This window comes from Amia ocellicauda, unplaced genomic scaffold, assembly GCF_036373705.1.
Source record: "Amia ocellicauda isolate fAmiCal2 unplaced genomic scaffold, fAmiCal2.hap1 HAP1_SCAFFOLD_161, whole genome shotgun sequence".
In the NCBI taxonomy this organism is placed as follows: domain Eukaryota; kingdom Metazoa; phylum Chordata; class Actinopteri; order Amiiformes; family Amiidae; genus Amia; species Amia ocellicauda.
This window is the reverse complement of record NW_027102724.1, coordinates 44,121-67,891: the sequence shown is the minus strand read 5'-3', so window position 1 is coordinate 67,891 and position 23,771 is coordinate 44,121. Positions and strand designations below refer to the sequence as shown.

The window sequence follows — 23,771 nt, the reverse complement described above, 5'->3', positions numbered from 1 at the left end:
TACAAAGCTTATAAATTATATAGGTTAAAAGTATTCTGAATGTTTTGATATCACACGCCATACCAACTGTTGTCTTCTACACCTTACGGTAGCAACAAATCTAACTACTGCTTTACTTTAACAATAATAATGACGGCGACCACGATGACAACAAGAACAACAACAACAAGAACAACAACAACAACATCATCATCATCATCATCATCATCAGATTTTAATTAAAAGTGGCTACACCAGCGTTTACAATTTCAACCTGTCGACGGACGGACGCTCTGAGTGCATCGATTGCGGGCACTCCAATGAAGAAAAGACACCCACCGCCTCCGGGGAACCACGAGGGCAAGCATGACGAAAAGGGCCAGCCCACAGTAGGCTGTTTCCGCCCGGTTTCGAACCGGGGACCTTTCGCGCGTTAGGCGAACGTGATAACCGCTACACTACGGAAACTGACACCGCTGCCTCTTGCTTCAAATGGTTAGCGTTAAAGCCTGCTGGTAAAACGGGCTCAGGTGTTTCAGGTCGGCTAGGCTGTGAGAAGTGCGGCGAAAGGATGCCATTTTCACTGACCTGTTTGGCATTGCTAAAGGGCACATCAGGACACTTCGGAAACTCTTTTAAAGGCAGGACGCCCTGCACTCTGACAGTGCCTGCACTTAACCCAACAAGGTGATGCTGAATGGCTTGTTCAAACGTCTGGTGGTCTTCCTTCACCACCAGACTATCAGAGCTATTGTGCCTTCTACACCTTACGGTAGCAACAAATCTAACTACTGCTTTACTTTAACATTAATAATGACGGCGACTACGACGACAACAAGAATAACAACAACAACATCATCATCATCAGATTTTAATTAAAAGTGGCTACACCAGCGTTTACAATTTCAACCTGTCGACGGACGGACGCTCTGAGTGCACCGATTTCGGGACACTTAGGAAACTCTATCAAAGGCAGGTCGCCCTGCGCTCTGACAGTGCCTGCACTTAGCCCAACAAGGTGATGCTGAATGGCTTGTTCAAACGGCTGGAGGTCTTCCGTCACCACCAGACTATCAGAGCTATACTGCGCCTTCGACTACATAAGAGTAACAGCAATGTCGCTGATCCTGCTACGGTCGTATTGTAACAGCTACAACATGTATCAATTTTAAAAGTGTGAGTTCCAGCGCCTCGCAAAGCTACCCTTCTGCGATCGTTTGTTCTCAAGGTCAGGATTTCTTGCCACTCCGAGGAAGAGAAAACGACGGCCGGCCTTGGGGCAGAGAGATGGCGACGGGTAACATGGCACTGGCACGAATACACCGCGGGTTGTTTCCGCCCGGTTTCGAACCGGGGACTTTTCGCGTGTGAGGCAAACGTGATAGCCACTACACTACGGAAAACGACCCGTCCTGGCGTTTCGAATGGCTCCCATCGAAGCAGGCTGATAAAACGCGCACAGGCGTTTCCCGTGGGCCAGCCTGTGAGATAAAGGTTTCTATTTTCACTGACCTATTTTGCATTGCTAAAGGGCACATCAGGACACTTTGGAAATTCTTTCAAAGGCAGGACGCCCTGCGCTCTGACAGTGCCTGCACTTAGCCCAACAAGGTGATGCTGAATGGCTTGTTCAAACGTCTGGTGGTCTTCCTTCACCACCAGACTATCAGAGCTATTATGCCTTCTACACCTTACGGTAGCAACAAATCTAACTACTGCTTTACTTTAACAATAATAATGACGGCGACTACGACGACAACAAGAACAACAAGAACAACAACAACAACATCATCATCATCATCATCAGATTTTAATTAAAAGTGGCTACACCAGCGTTTACAATTTCAACCTGTCGACGGACGGACGCTCTGAGAGCACCGATTTCGGTCACTCCAATGAAGAAAAGCCACCCACCGCCTGCGGGGAACCACGAGGGCAAGCAGGACGAAAAGGGCCGGCCCAAAGCAGGCTGTTTCCACCCGGTTTCGAACCGGGGACCTTTCGCGCGTTAGGCAAATGTGATAACCGCTACACTACAGAAACTGACAACGCCGCCTCTTGCTTCAAACGGTTACCGTTGGAGCCTGCTGGTAAAACGGGCTCAGGCGTTTCAGGTCGGCTAGACTGTGAGATGGCGTCTGAAGTGCCGCGAAAGGATGCCATTTTCACAGACCTGTTTGGCATTGCTAAAGGGCACATCAGGACACTTCGGAAACTCTTTCAAAGGCAGGACGCCCTGCGCTCTGACAGTGCCTGCACTTAACCCAACAAGGTGATGCTGAATGGCTTGTTCAAACGGCTGGTGGTCTTCCGTCACCACCAGACTATGAGAGCTATACTGCGCCTTCAACTACATAAGAGTAGATAGTAGGGTTTTTTGTGCGCGGCCTATTTTGTTATGACGTATGCCCTAAGCTTATTAATATTCCTACGTCATAATTGGGGGGCGTGATTTTAGGTAGAGTTATTTCCTTAATTATTCCTACGTCATATCCGTCAGAAAGTGTACACCCATAAAACCCTGAACAACAAGGCCACCCATAAATACCCCCACCCCTCTGAAGGCAACGCCCCGAAACTCTCCTCTCTATTTAAGAACCCGCGCTTCTTTTAGGCAATACCTCTTTAATTCTCAGCTTCTGAAACATCCCGCTTCTTCAACATGTCCAGCGACATCAACATGAAACCCCGCAAGAAACAATCCCGGGCAAGGGTTCCTGTACTCACCAATTTGAAGATTGAATGCTCCTGGGTGTTGTTCTGGGGGGCTCGACGGGGTTACCGCTTTAAAAGGGATCCCAGCTATGTTGGAGTGGAGCTTCTTGCTTTGGGAGAGAAGGAGGGTACGTTGGAACCTTTTGAGACGGTAATTGAATACTCTTATGAGGACTGGTTGAAGGTGATGGCCTGGAGAGATCTGGGGCTTGTGGATAAGACTCTAGAAGGCTTGCAAGAGGGTCCAAGAGAATGCGAAATGGAGTCTCCGACTCAGGGTTTTGAAAGGTGTGAATGGGAAAGCTTGCAGAACTACGACAGACGACGTGTGGGGTTTTGGAGGGGGGTCTGACGGCTCAGGGGCTACTCTCTTCTAAGAGGGCGGTGTGTCGTGACGTAGTTAAGAGATAGGATAAAAGGCGCAACAATTCATTCATGGTTTAAAATTAAAGAGAATGTCTTACCCGAAAGCTGCGGACGTCGACAGGCTCTACAGGCCTCTTCAAACCCGGGATCACCCCTGGTTCTATTCCCCAGATTTTGTATACACTCTGGAACACTTTGACTGTGGTTACTCTCCAAGACCTCAGACCCCGGTCCCTCAGGACGAAACAACATGCGGTGCGATGGATGTCCAAATGAGTCTCGGGGATCCCCAGCCTCTGGAGCTCATGGAGGGCCTCGATTTTGCCGAACTGTCTACCGTCTGTGCGTCTCAGGAGGGGGTCAGTCCAATGGATGGAGAAACACCCCACAAACCACCAGGCGACCCAATGAGCATCGGACTGTCCCGGGGGCGTGATGAAGACGCAGGATTTATGCCCGGGGTATGTGACCAAGTAAGCAGAGTGGTTAAAAGCACCCTGGTGTATATTCTGAGTGCTCTCATCGACCGAGCTCTGAAAGAAGTCTGTCGGGGGTGTGAAGTGAATCACCCCAGTCAGTTGAGACACAGTTGTTTGTTTGAACCAGACCGTTACTATTTCCTGTTCTATTTCAACGTGTTTTACAGAAGACTGAACAAACCGTGGCTGAAACCGGCACTAATCAAGGCGCTCTCTTACTCCCACATACATGTCACTGTGGGACAAGTCCAGAAAATCATAGATGAGATTTTGCTGGAGCTGAAAAAGGAGCCGTTTATAATAGAGAAACTTGGGCAGCTGCTCAATGACCTGGATGAGCCGAGTAGAAAAACCGCTGGCAAGCTAAAAGCTTATTTCTTCCGTAAAGAAGTTAAAGCTGGGGGCAGCGACGAAGAATTCGACATCTACGCCACTGATTCAGACTCTGACCTGAACTAAGGGACTTTGAACATGGGGAATGTTCTGGACTGCTTCTGCAACTGGTTCTGTCATCAACACTCTGCAGCTAACCTGAGAGCGCTATTACACCATGTGCTTGACAGAAAAGTAGCCAACGCGAGCCTTTTCTCTACAGATTTAACCATCGATGAGGATCAACTTTCAAACCTGGAAAAGTGAATGGCTGCTGTAACAAAGACCGGGGGGTACGAACACTGGGATGAAGGGCTCAAGGGGGCCAAGAATGATATTAGGCCATTTCATCAACATCTGTATGACCTTTTACTGAGCATGTTTAATACACCTCTGTTTACTTTTAAAATAGGTCATATTGTTGTTTTATTTACATATGTAACTGAGGTGTGTGCCTACAAGATAAAGAAACAGGTATATTTGTTGATATAGATCAAGTAACCAATCATCTGATTTCTTTTTGTCTGGACCGTAGAAAAAATTGTTGTGTATGTTATACTTTTCTCAAATGTCTAAAAAGGGGTATCTGCTCTCCTGAAGTTGAATAAAAAACCTTGTATAAAAACTTTGCGCATAGTGTGGGTCTGTGTGGTTATTTGACAGAATGACTCGGCAAGCTCCCCAAATGCAGGAACTATACTACAACCCAGCCAAGATTGGGGGTTTGGCGGGTAAGAAGGGTTTTCAAAGAGGACTCGCTGAGGCCGGAGTGAAGGTTAATGATGTGGTTGTTTCAGAATGGTTACGGGAACAAGACGCCTATACCTTACATAAACCTCTCAGGATTAACTTTAAAAGAAACCGCGTATATGCAACTGACATAGACTCACAATGGCAAATAGATCTAGTCGATATGTCAAATTTATCAAAACATAACAATGGTCACAAATTGATGTTGATGTGTATCGATGTGTAATCAAAATATGCCTGGGCTCGAATTCTACATAATAAAACAGGTTGAGCGGTGACGAGGGTCTTTGAGGATATATTGTCCCAGGGTCGATGTCCTAAAAAACTGCAGACTGATTAAGGAAAAGAGTTTCTCAACAGAGAATTTCAGAATCTACTGAAGAGACACAAAATACATCATTTCACCACCGGAAATGAGCTTAAAGCATCGGTAGTGGAGAGGTTTAACCGCACCATGAAGACCAAAATGTGGAGATATTTTACAGCGGTCAACACGTTCAAGTATTTTGATAAAGTTCAGGATTTTATCGATGCTTACAACCAAGGGTATCACACCAGTATTAAAATGAAGTCTATAGATGTTGATCAAAGTAATTCTTTTCAGGTCTATACAAAATTATACGGACCATTTATTAAGAAGGGAAAAACTACTTATAAGTTCAACATCGGTGATGTGGTTCGCGTTTCAAAGCTAAGGAGTACTTTTGCCAAAGGTTATGAACAAACATTTTCTGACGAATATTTTACAGTTACCGAACAGTTGGCTAGAGCCCCCCCCGTGTACCGGTTAAAAGACTATGACGGGGAGGATATAGAAGGAACGTTTTACGAAGCCGAGTTACAAAAAATTATTGTGGGTAAAGACAGTGTATACAGAGTTGAAAAGATATTAGCTGAAAAAACCCAGAACCGGAAAAAATATGTGTTGGTGAAATGGCTTGGATGGCCTGAAAAGTTCAATAGTTGGGTCCCGGAACAACAGGTTTGCGATATTCAATCCTTATAATAACATGCCCGCGGGTGTGTTGGGGGCATTACTCTCGATACTCAAGATGGAATCAGGAGGCTTCTACGTGACTCTACCCAGTAACGCCTCTCTCGATATATACCCTAAAAATGAAATATCCAGTTACACGGTACAATTTGGAAAATCTATAGATCTAAGAGGGTCGTGGGAAGTGGGGTTGGCGGAAATACAGTATCCTTACACTTGGGCTGTTTTACAAGATAAGGATGCCACCTTCGCCATTTTTGATGATGTTAAAAAGAGTCAATGGACATTCACGATACAAGGAGGTTATTATGACAATGTGGATAAAATATTAGATGAGATGCATAAACAGTTCTCAGAAGGCACCCCCAACATCAAGCTATATTACAACCCTATTAAAAACAGAGTGTACAAGGTGTCAAAACCAGGTATTAGCATTCAAACCAGCGGCCAACTGGGGCGTATATTAGGGTTCTATTCTGACACAGAGAGCAAGTTCTCAGAAGTGGTGGGGCGGCTTTTATACTCTTTATGTGTATACGGATATCATAACCCACCAGAGGGTCGGGGATAGTTATGTCCCCCTTTTGAGAAATGTACTTATTAAAGGTAAAAGCAATGACATGGTCACAATTACTTATGACAAACCACACTACGTACCAGTCTCAAAGACCCACTTTGACAACATCACGATCGAAGTAAAATCGGATCAGAATATCAACGTACCCTTCCGCTTCGGTAAAGTTAATGTCAAACTACATTTTCGACCCCTGAAACAGTGTGTACATTATTAAAATGGCTACCTCGAGGGGTTATGTAGATCCTAGCGCCTATGTGGATTATTACAAGATGCAAGCCGGGAACGGCTTGCCCGGTTTTGTAGGAGCCCCCACAATGTATGGCGCCGGTCTAGGGGGACTCTTTCGTGGTCTCTTTAGAATGGCCATACCCCTGCTTAAGAGAGGCTTTGCTATAGCCAGACCCCACTTGAAATCAGCGGCTAAAAATATTGTTAGTGACGTGTTCACCAATGTTATGAACCGGGCAGCTAGCCATGAGCATCAGGAGGGTTCGGGTCTCATGGTAATGGCGAGGAGGGGGGGTAAAAGAAGAAACAGCATGTGTCCACCAGGGCGACGAAGATTCGTGGCTATCAAAAAACGAAGAATCTCTCATTCTCCAACATATCGTGGATACACTCGGAGAAGGAAGCAGCACAAGAAAAAACCTGCAAAAAGAAAGTCTCAAAGAAAGAAAAATAGAGCCTCAGGATACATCTTTTAAACATGTCTTTTGTCCACAGTCTATCGGAAGAATGCGTCAAATCAGAACTGGATCTGTTTACAGTTCCATACACTCAAACGAGTATAGATAAGAGCATATATGTAGAGATTCCCCCTCTTTCTGCAATTTCAGACACGGCCCCTCTGGAGTTTTTTATAGCTGGCAATGGCGAGGATTATATTGATTTGAATAACACATTTATTTTAATGAACTGTAAAGTGACTGATGAGGATGGCGATGCAATCGAGAAGACGGCCAACGCTGGGGTCATCAATTACCCGGTGGCCACCATGTTTTCACAGGTGGATGTGACCCTGGGAGATCGGCTCATTAGTCAAAGCAGCAATACTTACCCCTATAGAGCCATGATGGAGTGTATCCTTAATTATAGTGAGGAGACCCTGAGCAAACAGTTCAGCCCCGGCCTTTTCTTCAAAGACATCCCGGAAGCTATGGACGACAAGGATCCAGAGGGACTCAATAAGGGTTTGCAAAAAAGAACGGCCTCTTCAACAGAAGGGAGGACCTTTGAGCTAATGGGGCATATCCATGCAGACATATTTTTCCAAGAAAAACTCATGCTCAACGGGGTAGACATTAAAATTAAAATGATCCGTAGTAAAAGTGCTTTTTGTCTGATGACCCCTGATACTGAAAAATATAAACTGACCATATTATCGGCCTCGCTGTTTGTGAAAAAAGTGTCCGTCTCCCCGGCGGTTAAACTAGGACACGCGCAGGCGTTAATGACGGCAAACGCCAAGTACCCGATCGAAAGAGTCTATATGAAAGTCCACAGTATCCCCGCAGGGACACGGGTGATGAACCAGGAAAATCTGTTTCTAGGACAGCTCCCAAAACAGGTTATTATAGGTCTCGAAGATAATGATGCATTTACCGGGGTTTACAACAAGAACCCCTTTAACTTTAAACATTATAACGCGGAATTTATAGCGTTGTACGTCGATGGTGTGCAGGTTCCATCCAGACCTTTTCAACCTGACTTTGAAAACGGCAATGCGGTTCGTGAATATGACAGTCTAGTACTGGCTACGGGTCGCCATCTCAAGGATCAAACTCTGCTGATCGATCGCCGGGAATACTGCAGCGGTTACACCCTGTACGGTTTCAACCTGACCCCTGACGAAGAGTGTGGACAACATTTTTCACTGATGAAGACGGGCAATATGCGTTTGGAGATGCGTTTCAAGCAGCCTCTACCACGCACTGTAAATATGGTCGTGTATGCTGTGTTTGACAACATTATTGAGGTGAATCAGAGGAGAAACGTTCTGTATGATTATTATTAAAATGAACACCAGAGAGCTCAACCACATCATGAATGCCCTGGCCGGCTCACGGAAACTGTTTCAAGGAGTCTACGCCTGCGATCAGCTGCCTAAATTTAAGATCAAGAATTTACCTGCAATGTACATAATCAACACACACCCTAAAAATATGCCCGGAGAACATTGGCTGGCTATTTATCTAAGGGAGGACCACCGTGGTGAATTTTTTGATTCCTATGCAAACCCCCCGGATTTCAGACCTTTCCCTCGGAAGATAAATAACTTTCTGCTCAACAACTGTCAAGAAACCATTTACAGCGGTCGTCAAGTACAAAGTCTTCAGACCTTCACTTGTGGTCAACACTGTGTGTTTTTCTTATATCATAGATCTAAAGGAAGGTCATACCCCGATATTATGGCCTTGTACAGTGAGGATTTAGGCCAAAATGATAAAAAAGTGGCAGAGTTTGTCAGGACACTGTGGACCCCCCCTTATAACACAATGACTTACGACCCTAGCCAGCCATGTATACAGATGGGGTGTTCTTGTGAGGATTTTAAAAGATGTCATGCGTGTTAAGGTGAAAAAATAATGAAAACAGCCTTTGAATCATTAGTTTTGTTTTTATTCAACACAATTCTTATACAAAGCAGGGGTTATGGTATAAATAAATGTACAACATTTGAAAAAAAAAAAAAAAAAAAAAATTGTTTATCGGGTCATTATTTACAGGGGAGACAAATAAAAACATGATATTAATAAGCTTCCCAACGATGGATAGATCCTGAGGATGGTCGCTCAGCACGGTCAGAGTAATGAGATATCGGAGTCAGATCAGGCTCCACCTCTTTACACAGACGGATTTTTTGTAGCGTTTCCTGGTTAGGAACTGTTGATTGGGGCATGTTCAGACAGGCCATCGCCTGTAGGTAAGCATTCCAGCCTACAGGTCGGCGACTATCGGGTACCTTATTAGTGCTAGTGACACTCTTCAACAAATCAAACATGTGTGAACCTTTGATCAGTTGTCCTTTAAAAACAAATTCACCCTGTTCATTCCAAGCAGTTACCCGCGGTTTCTGAACCATTTTGTGCAGGATATATTGTGCATGTCTTTTGCTTCTGGCCGGCATGTTTCTCAAAACATCCGTTACAACATCTCCCTCTGAACTCTCAACAGGTTCGGTCACCGCAACATCTTTATCAACCGTACCCCCCGCATCAGCCCCAGAACCATTTTCTTGACAGGCCATGGTTTAAGTTAAAATGTATTGATCTTTTTCACCCTGTCTAACCAGACGGAGGTAGCGCTGTAACGTGTTGGTATACAACTGGGCTTTGGAATACTGATTTAAATCGGCCCTGGCCTGTATAGCTTTCATTTCAGAGTCCAAGTTGTTTTCGGCCGTTTGTCTAATGGGCTCTGGCCCGACAACATTTTTTCTCAGTTTCTCAAGCTGCTCCTGAGGGATCAAAAACATTTTCTGAGCATATTCCATTATTAACCCACTCTGGAAGCTAGAAGACTGGTTAGGAAAGGCACGGCTATGCTCAACAGCGGTCCTATAAAACCCCCGGTTTGATTAATCTTCTTTCTTTTTCTTTTAATAGAATACTTCTTATTAGCGATGATCTTGATAACCGCTTTTTGTTTTTTGAGTTTAGAATGTTGAGAAGGGGTTAGGGGTATATTACCGCGTAAGATGTTAAAAGCTATTTCACACAGGGTCTCGATCAAATCCGAGGGGGCCCCTGCCAGCACAGCTTTCCTATGGCGCGGGCTCCCCTCAAATAACATTTGCAAAAGTGGCAGATTTCTTTTAATCCGAACAGACATTCTTATTTATTTCCTTTTCTTTAGCACATACACTGCCGGCCAATCGGGTGGGCACAAACCTGTTCTGAGGCGAAAGTCTTCTGGGGTTTGTGCTTTTAAGTCCGCAATCAAGTACCCGTAGGGTTTTTTGGTGGCATCTTTAAATGCCTCCAAAAAGAACTTGGTCTGGTTAGGGTATATTTGACGAGCCAAGACGGTGACCTGTAGTTTATCTCTGGGGTTTTTAAAAAGAATTATATAATTGGCATTTAAATTAATAGTGTGGCTTTTTTTACCTTGAAAAAATAGATTTTGAACTAAATAAATAATACTTAAATTCCTATGATGAGTGTACTTTGTGAAAGCTTTTTCCACTTCACTGTTGTCACCGGCCTGCTCCATCAGGTCATCAAGGATCACTAGATTAGTTTGACCGGGCGGGAACAAGTCATCGCCACACAACGAGGCGGGGAGACCTTGCACAAATTTCAGATTATTTTTTTTCGAAGCCAAATCATCGTAGAGAGGTTGCCAGCAAGAGTAACACCACACTATGTTGTCAAGAGCTTGGGACACGGTTGCGTCCACATCTTCTATGATGTTCTTTATAAGATAGCTCTTCCCCGAATTGGAGGGACCGGCTATAATACAGGAGAAAGGGTGTTGAAGTCTGTTATCAAAACCACCGCTAATATCCATAAGGCAGAGTGGTATAATCAGTCTTCAACACTCTTTTATTGTACACCACCCTGAATCGTTTGTTTAGTGATCTATTTTCCAACGTGTACCCCTTTTTATTGCGATAGATCTGATTTCCGGCTGTAATAATCTCACGAGGAGGCGCGTCTTTCTCGGTTACAAAACTTTCTACCAGGGTCGTCAGAGACTTGATGTTAATGAGCTTGTTGTTACAATGGTTCAGAGTGAAACCCTTAACTTTCATACAGGTCTTACCCGCAGCCGTTCTGTATGCGTAAGTCTTAGGACCCCCTGAAACAAACTCCACTATGTGGTCCTGAGGATCTAGTTCGCTCGTTAACTCCCCAAGGTAGTCCCCGAGGGGAGGGACCCAATCCCCTGGCCTGGTGACAAAGATTACAGAGTCAGTATCATGATAGAGCGTGCGTTCCTGCAACTGATCCATTAAGTTGTACAGTTCAAGCCGGGCGTAAGCCGTGGTAAAAAACGCTATGAAAACATTAACGTTCCCCTGTTTGGTGGGGAAATCTTTAGGGGCCCTCCACTGGACCTGTGCCACGTGGTCATTTAAGAATTGAAAGTGTGATACTGCATGTTGTTTGGAAAACATAAATTCTATAAACTGTTCAGGGGTTTTAATCAAGGTTGTGTTTAGACGGTAATTTCTTTCCCCAAACTTACCCCACAGACTGTTTAAAATCAGTTTGGACATTTGTCTCTTGGCGGGGTTGACAGTTATGTTCCCCGGCTCTAGACGGATCCCTTCCTTTTCAAAATATTGCTGAACGTATCGCTCTTTGGCCGCGGAGTCAACACACCATGAGGGATAGCCCGATGCCTCCTGTTTCCCTTTCAGATGGGTCATAATGTAATCAGCAAAAAGAGTATCAGATTTTTCAGAAAAATGCCAAACCTCATTCACCTTACCGACTCTGTAACCTTTCTCCACCGCCTTGTCAAGCTCAATGCTACACCAGACACCCGTCAGCGCTCTCTCTTCATCACTGTGCAGACAAGAGGTAGTTTGATTTTCAGTTTCCACACACGTTCTACACAGAGGGAACATCAATTTTCCCGAACACCTGTAAGGCAACACGGGTAAGAACAGCTCGCGAGGAGGGTACATGGTGACTTTGATCAAACCAAAGTAATGTCCGATTTCGAGAAAGTCACGATAAACAATGGTTGGACGCCCCACCGGGTACATTTTGGTCTTGTTGACATAAGGGTACAGACTGGTGAAATCATAGTAATCTACTCTCTCACCCTCCTTTACCTCATAATGTAAACAGAGGGCGTTGGTACGACCCCCAAATAACGCATCCCGGGGCTCTAGACGTTCAGGAAAGTCCAAGGTTTCCATAAACCGTTGTACCCCCGCTTCCTGTTCCTTCAGGGTCGTCCACTCGTGTTTCCAAATCACCAGCACGTTCAAACCATAGGTGTTTTTTAAAGTTTCAATTCGTTCCTGGAAATCATAGTACATATCACCGCAGAGTTTTTGTGTTACGGGGTTAAAGGTGTTTGGGTCGAAGCACTGAGGACAGCCATGGTAAATACAACCTGCAAACTCATAAGCGGTATGCCGCCCGGACACGTCGCTAAAACCGTCTAAGTCATAAGGCCCCATTTTGACTTCCCCTTGATTTAAAGCATGTCTGATGAAGATGTTATCCCGGGCACTCAGGTATTCCAGCCACTGTATGGAGACAGTCGAAAAGTTCTTTTGTCTAGCACGATAGTTGTCAGAAGTGGTGACCGCTATAGTGTTTTTCTGCAAGAAATTGGACCGATACATTTTCATGCAGAGAGACGCTATGGTCACACTTTGCAAAGGGTCGAGACCTGATGTGTTGATAACCTCGGCGCGGAAACGCACACAGGCTTCTTTAAGGATCACCACATCATTTTTACAATAAGCGGCCATCTCTTCTCGGAAATCAAAAACACCTCCCTTAACCGTATTGTACCATTTAAAGAATTCCTCCCTCTCATGAGACATCATAGTATCAACCCCATAATAAGAGGCGGGCGGGTAGGACCCTCGATAATTTTGAGTGTCCTTAGTATTAAAAAAATGGCAGAACCAACCTTTCTTCTGAGCCTCAAAACCCAGAGCCTTAGGCAAAGCGCTCAATTTCATGGGGAGGAAATTTAACGAGTCTATGTAACGTTAGTTGAAAGCTTCGTCGGTGAAACACATGATCTTGCTACCCTGAGCTATTATTTTTGGGGTCACCCCATTTTCCACCAGATACTTCATCAAAATGTAAGAATCATAACCCTTAGCATTGTGGGCAATAAATGTGTAATTGAGGTATTTTGGACCGCGATACCGCGTAAAGAAATCCCTGACACAACTCTCACCGCTAGCTGACCACTCACGATCCAACATGTCAATACAGTGTATATAATTAGCAACGTGGACCCCGTTTTCTTGCCGGCATTCAAAAGCAAAAAAGACATACCGGTTGTGCGGCGGCTCCTTTTTAACCGGCTGAATAAAGCACTGGTGTTCGGACCCCGGGGTTAAATCAGCATTACAGATCCTGCATCTCGGCTCCAGACATTTGTGTGGTTTAACCTCATGAAAACGGTACTGGAGGCAACACTGCGGGCAATATTTAGTTTGATCACAATAACTCCGTTTTTTAACCCCCTCAGCAGCGGCCCTCTGTACCTTATGCTCGGAAAAACAGAACGCTGAGAGACAAATCCTTAAGCAATCTTTACATCGGATGGTAGGGGCCAAACCCTTACGACATTGCGGATTGAAACAGACGTTACAGTAACCGTCACAGCGGTGCTTAAGCTTATCATTGAAGGCCTTATAACACCAATGACAAACATACGAACAACCCAAAAAAGCCGTCAAACTCTTTATTCCAAAGTAATGACTATCACTTAGGAAGAGAAACAGTGTCTGTGTAAGGGTTTCAGGATGTATCTGAAATTTCACAAATACTTCCTTTACCTCACAACGGTACCACACAACAATTTTTAAAGACAACAACTCCTCAAACTTGGTGATGTCTGAAAAGGCAACCATCTGTTGAGAGTTTAAGCCGGCCCTCTGATGAAGCATTAAAGCCTCTTGCAGAGCTTGGGGTTCAGGCATGTCGGGGGTGAGTAGTTTTATTAAACTGTAAGCAAAACAGAGCTTATTGTCCCCACTGGAACTCACCACTAATTGCCTGAGCTTGGTCCTAATTATGTCGTTCTTCAAGCATTTCGACAGTCTTCTAAGCGCCCCACCCTCAGGGTTACGAACCACATTCATTACCAGAGACAGACTTTCATCAGCTATGATGGCTGCGTTACTTTGCAATAACGCTTCGATTTTAGCCAGACGTCTAAATTATCTCCACTCAGCATTACAGATAGGTTGCTAAACAAATCATCCCCTCTGAGTTCTAACTGTACAACATCTCGAGGTCTGACCCTTTCAGCAACCTGTTCAAGCATTTTCTGCAAGGCCTCGTGTATGTTGACAAATATTTCTGCATAATTGTCACAATTTAAAAGTTCTGCAAAATTAAAACGCTGAATCATTTCAAAATTGTTATAGGCCGGTCTATCTATAATCACGGGATCACTGGTACTCTTGGACACATCATCATTTTGAACAAAGCCTTCACCCCCTACATTCTCACAGAGCATGTCCTCCACAGCCTTATCAGTCTCAGAACCCTCCACATTCCGAACACCCCCACTGCTGACATCTACAAAACCCCCTTTTTGAGGAGGCTCATTTAAAGCCTGTAAAAGTCCTTCAAAGATATCCAACCGGTTAATGTCAAGACCCTCCTCTATAGTGATGGCTGCTTCTGCCGCCATCCTGTGTTCTAATTGTCTCAAATCATTTATAATAGGGGCAGAATTTGGTCGGGGTAGCTCCTCCAAAGCCTCCACCATTTCAAACAAATCGGGGTGAACTAGGGGGTGAACCTCTATAAGCGCTACCGGTGGGAGGTGGTTATTTAGATCATTGACCATCTGTAACAGGTCAGGGTTCACCGGTAAGTCTGTTAATTCACATTCTATCAGTGGTAATTGGGGGTTATTTAAATCATTTATCATTTGTAATAGTTCCAGGTTCATTGGGACATCAGAGGAGTTCACAACAGGGCCGGGGATGTTCTCTCGGGAAGGTCTTTTTGGGGCCCTAGCTTGTTCATAATCCTTTAGTTTGTGAGTTCTTTTACCAAGTCAGGACATTTTTTAATTTATTTTTTATTTTTCCAACAACCCACAATAGTAAGGCGTTTTGTGTCTATTAAAACATTAAATACGGTACAATTCGTTAGTAAGGGTATTAATAAGGGTGTTTTGGCTCTCTATCACCAGGTTTTGCCCCACTAACACAAGTCTTTGATTTTGTAACAAAGTATGTAGCAACTCATGCCGACCTTCAGGAAGTAGCTCCGGGGGCTGGTGGCCTGGCTCAGCTTCAAAGGATGGTCGCTCCGGTAAATCTCGGTCGAAGGAGGCAAGGAGCGAGCGTATACTCATGGACGGAGACCAAGAAGGCCTTTGCGGTGACACCCTGGCCAAGCGCGGGGTACTGTTCCGCGTTTCTGTAGCCAAGAAATGGGTCTGGGGGAACGATGTTGAAACCAGGCCGTCGTTGGGTGGTGTGTCAGCCCTGACTGACGGCGACCCATGAGGTTGTTGGATGCCTGTATTTGTTCCGCCCGACAATGCGGCGGGCTGAATCTGGGGTGTTGAATTACCCCCAGAAGGCTGTGGCCTGAGTAGATGTTGGGGGGTCTCCAAGACCACCGTGGGGGATCCTCTCGGTGATCTCACCGGGGAAGATGTTTGATCCCACTTAGACGGGGTAATTGTTCTCAATAGCTCATCCACAGAATGACTATCCCAAGAGTCTTGGGAAGAATAAAAATATACATTACATTTACATCTTTAAACGGCGACAGAAATCAAACTTAAAACAACATGTCCAGGACATTCAAAACCTTTAGCTTTTTTAGACCTTTGAAAATAGCCTTAGACATTCACTACAACGCAATATTATTTACAGACAATATATTTATTAGGACTTGATAATAAATGTAAAACAGAGAAGCCGCTGTAAATAAACTGTTTCTTAAATGTTTCTTTAAAAACTGTAATATTGTTAATAAAACACACACACACACAACAACATTTCATTTTTAATTGAACCTTCCAAGTGTAAACGATTCCTGATCCCGGGACTTCCTGTTTCACAAACGTTTTCACGATCTGTTTAAATATTAAATACAATGAACACCTTCAAGCCTTTTCCTACAACCACTTTAAAACAGAAGTATAATAGCGGGAGATAAGCCAAACAACTTACTAAACCATTTCGGACGGCTTTACTTCCTAACCAGACGGTACGGCAATCGGTCATTTCTAAACACGTTCCCCAGAAACAAGCCTAGACCTGTCCGGACTTCTAAAGATCTTTCCCAGAACCCCCCGCCCTACAGGAAACGGTCACCCATCGCTTAAATATTAGCCCTCAACGGGCAAACAAAGCCCTTTTAAAAACATTAAAGTTTGAAAGATCTTACTTACCTCCACAGAATAATCGTTTCTTATTTTTTTCGGCTGGTTTAGCTTTTTGCACCGCTGTGAAGGTAAGAGACATGTTTAACCTTTAACCACACCGCTTTATAAAAAGCTTTAACCTCTTACAGGCTGCAGACATATACTCACAGCTATCAGATACCGGGGCTGACGGCCTTTCAGATTCTTGAAAGGTTACGGTTCTCGAAGGTAAAACGAAACAAGCCCTCGATGTGGAAGGCCTTTCGTTGTCTCGAACCACGTTTCTTAATACTGTTAGACAGGATAATTTTTTAAAATTAACAAAACTGGACTCAAACATCTTACAGAAACGTTATACAAACAAACAGGGATTTAGTTCTTACCCGGTCGGCAGACAGTCTGTCTAGGGACAACCACTTCTCTTGGTCGATCCTCGGAGACATTAATCACAGGCCTTTCGATAGTTTCTGTGTAATTAAAGAGACCGGCATTAATATATATTAAAACGTTTTCATAACTCTAATGAGCCGCTTCAAAACCACACACACCCATACATAAGAACCCATGAGCGCAAACACAAAAATCTTACCGTCGTTGTTCCAGATGATCTCCTCAGCGTTGGGAATTAACTCCTGTTGACTGGCTGAAAAATAATTTTACAGAACTTAAAACAGATGTTATAGCCTTATTTACAATACATGCACACAACACGCTCTGAGTCAATGAAAATAATCTGAAGACTTGCCTAAAAACTCATTTAAATCGAAGTCGCTGATGTTGTTTCCGGACATTGTTGATCTTTAGTCTTAAATCGAAAGGTCAGTAAGAGTCTGTCGAGCTGAAGACCAGACCTTCATACTTATACTGATGGCCACATGCCGGATCTGCGTGTAAGGCATTGTTCTGGTCTGGCCTTTGTGCATCAAGACCTATAGTCAACAAACCACTAAGAATATTTCAGGCCTTTATAAGCGCTAAAAAACAACCTGAGCCAAGAAAATAACTATAAAGATCTAAAATAACTAGCGCTTTTACAGTGATTTTTTTTTTTTTTTTAATAGCGATGCTTTGTTTGGTATTAAACAAGTCACAAACTACTCAGAACAGCGTTTATCCCCGCAAAAGAGATATTTGGGTTTATTTTACAAAGCTTATAAATTATATAGGTTAAAAGTATTCTGAATGTTTTGATACCACATGCCATACGTACTGTTGTCTGAGCCCACCCCCGCCACCCATGGTGTGAGTGATTTAGCCTTGAGTGTTGTGATCTATTTAGCATTGAGTGATCAGTTGTTTTTATTTTTTAAACGATTCCTTATCATCAGGGATTGAGACTGCTAAAATACCTTAAAAGCATATCCTTATCTTAAGTCTAACTCTTATGAGCTTTAAGACCCTAGAATGTATTTAAGTAAAACGACTGAACACATTATGTGAGAGATAAAATATAACCACAGCTTTTTTTTTTTTTTTTTACAAAAACAATTAACCTATACACACAAACACCCACACACACACCCTCTTTTTTAATTTTATTTTTAATTAAATTTGAGGGGAGAGACAGAGCCAGATACAGTGTGGATAACATAAGTACCCTATGCAAAACAGGCATTGTTAGGACCTGGGATCATAACAGACAACAGAACTTGTTGATCTTATAAAATGATTGGGCGAGAGAGAGAGAGAGACAGACAGAGACAGTGTGAATATGATAAACGCACTATTCAAAACTGGCATTGTTAAGACCTGGGACCATTACAGACAACAGAACTTGTTGATCTTATAACGGTTTAGATTTACTAAACCATTACATGTATATTTAAAAAAGACCCCCAAACACTACAGGAAGAGCCGACCCATTCACACTCTACAGTTGACCAACAAGAACAACAAGAACAACAGGTTATGGGCGGCCTTGTTGTTCAGGGTTTTATGGGTGTACACTTTCTGACGGATATGACGTAGGAATAATTAAGGAAATAACTCTACCTAAAATCACGCCCCCCAATTATGACGTAGGAATATTAATAAGCTTAGGGCATACGTCATAACAAAATAGGCCGCGCCCATAAAACCCTACTATCTACTCATAAGAGTAACAGCAATGTCGCCGATCCTGCTACGGTCGTATTGTAACAGCAACAACATGTATCGATTTTAAAACTGTCAGTTCCAGCGCCTCGCAAAGCTACCCTTCTGTGATCGTTTGTTCTCAAGGTCAGGATTTCTTGACACTCCGAGGAAGAGAAAACGACAGCCACCCTTGGGGCAGAGAGATGGGGGACGGGTAACACGGCACTGGCACACGTGCACCGCGGGTTGTTTCCACCCGGTTTCGAACCGGGGACCTTTCGCGTGTGAGGCAAACGTGATAGCCACTACACTACGGAAACCAACCCGTCCTGGTATTTCGAATAACTCCTATCGAAGCCGGCTGGTAAAACGCACACAGGCGTTTCCCGTGGGCCAGCCTGTGAGATAAAGGTTTCTATTTTCACTGACCTATATTGCATTGCTCAAGGGCACATCAGGACACTTTGGAAACTCTTTCAAAGGAAGAACGCCCTGAGCAATGACAAGACTTACACTTACCCCAACAAGGTGATGCTCAATGGCTTGTTCAAACAGCTGCTGCTCGTCTTGTGCCACCATCAGACAATCACAGAGCTATTGTGCCTTCTGCACCTTACGGTAGCAACAAATCTAACTACTGCTTTACTTTAACAATAATAATGACGGCGACCACGATGACAACAAGAACAACAACAGGAACAACAACAACAACAACATCATCATCATCATCATCATCAGATTTTAATTAAAAGTGGCTACACCAGCGTTTACAATTTCAACCTGTCGACGGACGGACGCTCTGAGAGCACCGATTTCGGGCACTCCAATGAAGAAAAGCTACCCACCGCCTCCGGGGAACCACGAGGGCAAACAGGATGAAACGGACCGGCCCACAGCAGGCTGTTTCCGCCCGGTTTCGAACCGGGGACCTTTCGCGTGTTAGGCGAACGTGATAACCGCTACACTACGGAAACTGACACCGCAACGTCTTGCTTCAAACGGTTACCGTTGAAGCCTGCTCGTAAAACGGGCTCACGCATTTCAGGTCGGCTAGACTGTGAGATGGCGTCTGAAGTGCCGCGAAAGGATGCCATTTTCACAGACCTGTTTGGCATTGCTAAAGGGCACATCAGGACACTTTGGAAACTCTTTCAAAGGCAGGTCGCCCTGCGCTTTAAAAGGGATCCCAGCTGTGTTGGAGTGGAGCTTTTTGCTTTGGGAGAGAAGGAGGGTACGTTGGAACCTTTTGAGACGGTAATTGAATACTCTTATGAGGACTGGTTGAAGGTGATGGCCTGGAGAGATCTGGGGCTTGTGGATAAGACTCTAGAAGGCTTGCAAGAGGGTCCAAGAGAATGCAAAATGGAGTCTCCGACTCAGGGTTTTGAAAGGTGTGAATGGGAAAGCTTGCAGAACTACGGTAGAGTGGTGAAGAGTCTATCTCAAACTACAGATCGTAAGGTTTTGTTTAGCAGTACCCTGATTACAAACCCTATTGAAGGGGGTGTGGAGGATCCAGAAAAACAGGTTACAGAAATTATGTTTGACGCCGTGGACTGGCCGTTCTTGAAAGAGGTCATAAACTGTATAAATGATGGTTTTGACATCTTGACCAAATGTTCGCAACTGGATTTGGTTAGAAGGAGAATATGCTGGATTATGGATTATATATCCCCCTTGAATGACGACGACGATGATAAAACCGACGACGTGTGGGGTTTTGGAGGGGGGTCTGACGGCTCAGGGGCTACTCTCTTCTAAGAGGGCGGTGTGTCGTGACGTAGTGAAGAGATAGGATAAAAGGCGCAACAATTCATTCATGGTTTAAAATTAAAGAGAATGTCTTACCCGAAAGCTGCGGACGTCGACAGGCTCTACAGGCCTCTTCAAACCCGGGATCACCCCTGGTTCTATTCCCCAGATTTTGTATACACTCTGGAACCCTCTGACTGCGGTTACCCTCCAAGACCTCAGACCCCGGTCCCTCAGGACGAAACAACATGCGGTGCGATGGATGTCCAAATGAGTCTCGGGGATCCCCAGCCTCTGGAGCTCATGGAGGGCCTCGATTTTGCCGAACTGTCTACCGTCTGTGCGTCTCAGGAGGGGGTCAGTCCAATGGATGTAGAAACACCCCACAAACCACCAGGCGACCCAATGAGCATCGGACTGTCCCAGGGGCGTGATGAAGACGCAGGATTTATGCCCGGGGTATGTGACCAAGTAAGCAGAGTGGTTAAAAGCACCCTGGTGTATATTCTGAGTGCTCTCATCGACCGAGCTCTGAAAGAAGTCTGTCGGGGGTGTGAAGTGAATCACCCCAGTCAGTTGAGACACAGTTGTTTGTTTGAACCAGACCGTTACTATTTCCTGTTCTATTTCAACGTGTTTTACAGAAGACTGAACAAACCGTGGCTGAAACCGGCACTAATCAAGGCGCTGTCTTACTCCCACATACATGTCACTGCGGGACAAGTCCAGAAAATCATAGATGAGATTTTGCTGGAGCTGAAAAAGGAGCCGTTTATAATAGAGAAACTTGGGCAGCTGGTCAATGACCTGGATGAGCCGAGTAGAAAAACCGCTGGCAAGCTAAAAGCTTATTTCTTCCGTAAAGAAGTTAAAGCTGGGGGCAGCGACGAGGAATTCGACATCTACGCCACTGATTCAGACTCTGACCTGAACTAAGGGACTTTGAACATGGGGAATGTTCTGGACTGCTTCTGCAACTGGTTCTGTCATCAACACTCTGCAGCTAACCTGAGAGCGCTATTACACCATGTGCTTGACCGAAAAGTAGCCAACGCGAGCCTTTTCTCTACAGATTTAACCATCGATGAGGATCAACTTTCAAACCTGGAAAAGTGAATGGCTGCTGTAACAAAGACCGGGGGGTACGAACACTGGGATGAAGCGCTCAAGGGGGCCAAGAATGATATTAGGCCATTTCATCAACATCTGTAGGACCTTTTGCTGAGCATGTTTAATACACCTCTGTTTACTTTTAAAATAGGTCATATTGTTGTTTTATTTACATATGTAACTGAGGTGTGTGCCTACAAGATAAAGAAACAGGTATATTTGTTGATATAGATCAAGTAACCAATCATCTGATTTCTTTTTGTCTGGACCGTAGAAAAAATTGTTGTGTATGTTATACTTTTCTCAAATGTCTAAAAAGGGGTATCTGCTCTCCTGAAGTTGAATAAAAAACCTTGTATAAAAACTTTGCGCATAGTGTGGGTCTGTTTGGTTATTTGACAGAATGACTCGGCAAGCTCCCCAAATGCAGGAACTATACTACAACCCAGCCAAGATTGGGGGTTTGGCGGGTAAGAAGGGTTTTCAAAGAGGACTCGCTGAGGCCGGAGTGAAGGTTAATGATGTGGTTGTTTCAGAATGGTTACGGGAACAAGACGCCTATACCTTACATAAACCTCTCAGGATTAACTTTAAAAGAAACCGCGTATATGCAACTGACATAGACTCACAATGGCAAATGGATCTAGTCGATATGTCAAATTTATCAAAACATAACAATGGTCACAAATTGATGTTGATGTGTATCGATGTGTTATCAAAATATGCCTGGGCTCGCATTCTACATAAAAAAACAGGTCGGGCGGTGACAAGGGCCTTTGAGGATATATTGTCCCAGGGTCGATGTCCTAAAAAACTGCAGACTGATAAAGGAAAAGAGTTTCTCAACAGAGAATTTCAGAATCTACTGAAGAGACACAAAATACATCATTTCACCACCGGTAATGAGCTTAAGGCATTGGTAGTGGAGAGGTTTAACCGCACCATGAAGACCAAAATCTGGAGATATTTTACAGCGGTCAACACGTTCAAGTATTTTGATAAAGTTCAGGATTTTATCGATGCTTACAACCAAGGGTATCACACCAGTATTAAAATGAAGCCTATAGATGTTGATCAAAGTAATTCTTTTAAGGTCTATAAAGAATTATACGGACCATTTATTAAGAAGGGAAAAACTACTTATAAGTTCAACATCGGTGATGTGGTTCGCGTTTCAAAGCTAAGGAGTTCTTTTGCCAAAGGTTAGCCGAGTTACAAAAAATGATTGTGGGTAAAGACAGTGTATACAGAGTTGAAAAGATATTAGCTGAAAAAACCCAGAACCGGAAAAAATACGTGTTGGTGAAATGGCTTGGATGGCCTGAAAAGTTCAATAGTTGGGTCCCGGAACAACAGGTTTGCGATATTCAATCCTTATAACAACATGCCCGTGGGTGTGTTGGGGGCATTACTTTCGGTACTCAAGATGGAATCAGGAGGCTTCTACATGACTCTACCCAGTAACGCCTCTCTCGATATATACCCTAAAAATGAAATATCCAGTTACACGGTACAATTTGGAAAATCTATAGATCTAAGGGGGTCGTGGGAAGTGGGGTTGGCGGAAATACAGTATCCTTACACTTGGGCTGTTTTACAAGATAAGGATGCCACCTTCGCCATTTTTGATGATGTTAAAATCAATGGATATTCACGATACAAGGAGGTTATTATGACAATGTGGATAAAATATTAGATGAGATGCATAAACAGTTCTCAGAAGGCACCCCCAACATCAAGCTATATTACAACCCTATTAAAAACAGAGTGTACAAGGTGTCAAAACCAGGTATTAGCATTCAAACCAGCGGCCAACTGGGGCGTATATTTGGGTTCTATTCTGACACAGAGAGCAGGTTCTCAGAAGTGGTGGGGCGGCTTTTACACTCTTTATGTGTATACGGATATCATAACCCACCAGAGGGTCGGGGATAGTTATGTCCCCCTTTTGAGAAATGTACTTATTAAAGGTAAAAGCAATGACATGGTCACAATTACTTATGACAAACCACACTACATACCAGTCTCAAAGACCCAATTTGACAACATCACGATCGAAGTAAAATCGGATCAGAATATCAACGTACCCTTCCGCTTCGGTAAAGTTAATGTCAAACTACATTTTCGACCCCTGAAACAGTGTGTACATTATTAAAATGGCTACCTCGAGGGGTTATGTAGATCCTAGCGCCTATGTGGATTATTACAAGATGCAAGATGGAACGGCTTGCCCGGTTTTGTAGGAGCCCCCACAATGTATGGCGCCGGTCTAGGAGGACTCTTTCGTGGTCTCTTTAGAATGGCCGTACCCCTGCTTAAGAGAGGCTTTGCTATAGCCAGACCCCACTTGAAATCAGCGGCTAAAAATATTGTTAGTGACGTGTTCACCAATGTTATGAACCGGGCAGCTAGCCATGAGCATCAGGAGGGTTCGGGTCTCATGGTAATGGCGAGGAGGGGGGGTAAAAGAAGAAACAGCATGTGTCCACCAGGGCGACGAAGATCCGTGGCTAACAAAAAACGAAGAATCTCTCATTCTCCAACATATCGTGGAAAC

General features: G+C 44.1%; 4 non-coding genes across 4 annotated transcripts; all 4 read right to left on the bottom strand.

The window, feature by feature from the left end:
* Positions 1-374: 374 nt before the first annotated feature.
* Positions 375-447, bottom strand: trnav-aac (transfer RNA valine (anticodon AAC)). Its single transcript has one exon. It is a non-coding gene; the product is annotated as a tRNA-Val (tRNA).
* Positions 448-1,949: 1,502 nt separating this feature from the next.
* Positions 1,950-2,022, bottom strand: trnav-aac (transfer RNA valine (anticodon AAC)). Its single transcript has one exon. It is a non-coding gene; the product is annotated as a tRNA-Val (tRNA).
* A 16,577-nt stretch (positions 2,023-18,599) lies between these two features.
* On the bottom strand, positions 18,600-18,672 carry trnav-cac (transfer RNA valine (anticodon CAC)). The gene has a single exon. It is a non-coding gene; the product is annotated as a tRNA-Val (tRNA).
* Positions 18,673-19,253: 581 nt separating this feature from the next.
* trnav-aac (transfer RNA valine (anticodon AAC)) lies at positions 19,254-19,326 on the bottom strand. The gene has a single exon. It is a non-coding gene; the product is annotated as a tRNA-Val (tRNA).
* Positions 19,327-23,771: the final 4,445 nt, after the last annotated feature.